At 39.2% G+C, this 3,739-nt stretch overlaps 1 pseudogene; it reads left to right on the top strand.

Annotated features, from left to right (window-relative positions):
- Window positions 1-382: 382 nt before the first annotated feature.
- On the top strand, window positions 383-2,456 carry LOC110293334 (annotated as a pseudogene).
- The last annotated feature ends 1,283 nt before the right edge of the window (window positions 2,457-3,739 follow it).

Raw genomic sequence — 3,739 nt, 5'->3', positions numbered from 1 at the left:
AGAGGGTGGCATACTCAGCCATCAATGTGAGGAGAGGCCCTTTGTATTGCAATGATCATATACCCCAGTACAAGGAAATGCCAGGGCCAGGAAGTGGGAGTGGGTGGGTTGGGGAGCAGGGCAGGGGGAGGGTATAGGGGGCTTTGAGGATAACATTTGAAATGTAAATGAAGAAAATACCTAGTAAAATATAGGGGAAAAAGGTTTTTTGTTTGTTTGTTTGTTTGTTTTTTGCAAGATCATAGGTATGATTATAATTATAAAGAAAAGTCACATTTGAAAGCAGATGTGGCCTCTCCAAGCTGTGGTCCCTGCTATGGTGGCTGCTCTCCAAGCTATTGGTTGTCTGCAGTGATAGTGAGATTTGCTTCATTTCCTAAAGATGGAGGACCCTTTGTCCCTGTTTGGAGACTGTAGCACTGGGGAGGTGATCTGCTCCCATAACGTTATGGCTACAGCTTCTATTGCCAACATTGGTAAAACTTCTCTTGGGTCAGTTGGCTTAGATAAAATATTGGTGGATGATATTGGTGATATAACCGTTACTAATTATGGTGCCACCATCCTGAATTTACTGGAGGTAGAACTCCTGCAGCCAAAGTTCTATGTGAGGTGACTGACCTGCCAGACAAACTTTGGAGATGAAACTACCTTAATGTTAATCATTGCAGCAGAACTTCTGAAAAAATGCAGATGAGCTAGTCAAACAGAAAATAAATCCAACATTAGTTATTAGTAGTTATTGCCTTGCCTGCAAGGAAGCAGTGTGTTATATCGATGAGAACCTAATTATTAACACAGACAAACTTGGAAGAGACTGTCTGATCAATGCTGCTAAGACATCCATGTCTTCCAAAATTATTGGCATAAATGATGATTTCGTTGCTAATATGATAGTAGACACTGTGCTTGATGCTAAATACACAGATGTGAGAGCCCAGCCTCACTATCCAGTCAATTCTGTTAATATTCGGAAAGCATGTGGGAGAAGTCAGATAGAAAGCATGCTGATCAATGCCTATGCACTCAATTGTGTGGTTGGATATCCGGGTATGCCCAAAATAATAGTTAATGAGAAAATTGCTTGTCTTGATTTCAGCTTGCAGAAAACAATAATGAAGCTTAGTGTACAGGTGGTTTTTACAGACTCTGAGAAACTGGACCAAATTAGACAGAATAAGATATCACCAAGGAGAGAATTCAGAAGATCCTGGAACTGGTGCCCATGTTATTTTAACCACTAGTGGAATTGATGACATGTTTTTGAAGTATTTTTGTTGAAGCTGGTGCCATGTCTGTTAGGAGAGTTTTAAAAAGAGACCTCACACATATGGCAAAAGCTTCTAGAGCAAGTATCCTTCTGCTGGCCAATTTGGAAGATGAAGAAACTTTTGAAACAACAATGTTGGGACAAGTGAAAGAGGTTGTACAGGAGAGAATTTGAGATGATGAGCTGATCTTAATCAAAAATACTAAGGCTCATACATTTGCCTCAGTGATTTCATTTGTGATGAAACAGAGCACTCTTTACATGGTGCTCTTTGTGTGGCGAAGGGAGTTTTGGAGTCAAAGTCTGTGGTCACAGGTAGAGGTTCTGTAGAAGCTGACCTGCCCATTTACCTTGAAAACTATGCAATGAGTATGGGATCTTAGGAACAACTTGCTCTTGCAGAGTTTGCAAAAGCTCTGCTTGTGAGACTGAAGGCAGTGCAGAAACAGCTCTACCTGGGGATCCATCACATATACAACTACCAAACCCAGACACTATTGTGGTTGTCAACAAGGGTTTGCTGACAAGAGCCTGATATAGCTGTCTCCTGATAGGCTCTGCCAGTGCCTGACAAATTGAGAAGTGGATGCTCACAGCCATCCATTGGATGGAGCACAGGGTCCCCAATGAAGGAGCTACAGAAAGTACCCAAGGAGCTGAAGGGGACTGAAGCCCCATAGGAGGAGCAACAATATGAACTAATCAGTACCCCCAGAGATCTCAGGGACTAAACCACCAACCAAAGAAAACACATGGTGGGACTCATGGCTCTAGCTGCATATGTAGCAGATGATGGCCCAGTTGGTCATCAATGGGAGGAGAGGCCCTTGGTCCCGTGAAGGTTCTATGCCCCAGGATAGGGGAATACCAGGGCCAGGAAACAGGAGTGGATGGGTTGGTGAGCAGGGGGAGTGTGGAGGGGATAGGCGATTTTCAGAGGGGAAACCAGGAAAGGGGATAAGACTTGAGATGTAAATAAAGAAATATCTTACAATAATAATAAAAAAGATCTCTGCTTGTAACTTGTAATACACTGGCAGTGAATGCTACCCAAGACTCCACCGACCTGGTTGCCAAGTTAAGAGATTTTCACAGTGAGACTCAAGTTAACCTGGAACATAGAAATCTAAAGTGGATTGATCTTGATTTTGTCCATGGGAAACAAGGAGACAGCACTATCTATTGACCCTGATTACACTGTATGCCAACTATGTGGCAGATATTTATTATAAACACTTTCCTGACAACATTTCTTTTTTATTATTATTAGATATTTCTTTATTTACATTTCAAGTGTTTTGTGATATTGACAGTTTCCTTTGCCTTTCAGTTTCTGTCAATGAGGATCTTATAGCCTTAGCCAATGATGATCTGTTCAGGATATTTTCCCCTATTCAAGGCTTTTCCTACTTTCTCTTCTATTAGATTCATCATATATGGTTTTATATGGAGGTCTTTGATACACTTGGACTTGAGCATTGTACAAGGAGATAAAAAAATAGATATATTTGCATTTATCTACATTCATACCACCTGTTAGACCAGCACAATTTGTTGAAAATGCTGTCTTTTTTCCACTGAATGGTTTTAGCTTCTTTGTCAAAGGTCAAGTGATCATAGCTGTGTGGGTTCATTTCTGGGTCTTCAGTTCTATTCACTTAATCAACCTATATGTCTTTGTACCAATACCATTTGTTTTTCTAATCACAATTGCTGTGTAGTCCAGCATGAAATCAGAGATGATGATTCTCCCAGAAGTTCTTTCATTATTCAGAATTGTTTTCTTTATCCTGGGTTTTTGTTTGTTTGTTTGTTTGTTTGTTTTTTATTCTAGATGAAGTTAAGAACTTCTCTTTCTATCTCTATGAATAATTGTATTGGAGTTTTGATAGGGATTGCATGGAATCTGTAGATTGCTTTTGGTAAGGTGACCATTTTTATTTCATTAATTTTACTGATCCATGAGCCTGGGAGATCTTCTATCTCCTGAGCTTGTCAAGTTCTTTCTTTAGAGACTTGAAGTTCTTGCCATACAGAACCTTCATTTGCTTTGTTAGAGTTACACCAAGATACTTTATATTATTTGTTACTATTCTTAAGGGTGTTGTTTTTCTTAACTTATTTTTTATCCCATTTATCCTTTGTGTAGAGAAAGGCTACTGATTTGTTTGAGTTAATTTTATATCCAGCCACTTTGCTGAAGTTGTTTATTAAGTGTAGGAGTTCTCTGGTAGAATTTTTTTGGGTCACTTATGTATACTATCATATCATCTGCAAATAGTGATATTCAAAATATAAAAAGAACTCAAGAAGCAAGACTTCAGAAAACCAAATAACCCAATTTAAAAATGGGGTACAGAACTAAACAAATAATTCTCAACTGAGAAATCTTGAATGGCTGAGAAACACCTAAGGAAATGTTCAAATTCCTTTGTAATCAGGGAAATGGAAATCAAAACAACCCTCACA

The sequence above is a fragment of the Mus caroli genome, chromosome 4 (genome assembly GCF_900094665.2).
Source record: "Mus caroli chromosome 4, CAROLI_EIJ_v1.1, whole genome shotgun sequence".
Classification (NCBI taxonomy): Eukaryota; Metazoa; Chordata; class Mammalia; order Rodentia; family Muridae; genus Mus; species Mus caroli.
This window is presented reverse-complemented; position numbering and strand designations above follow the sequence as displayed.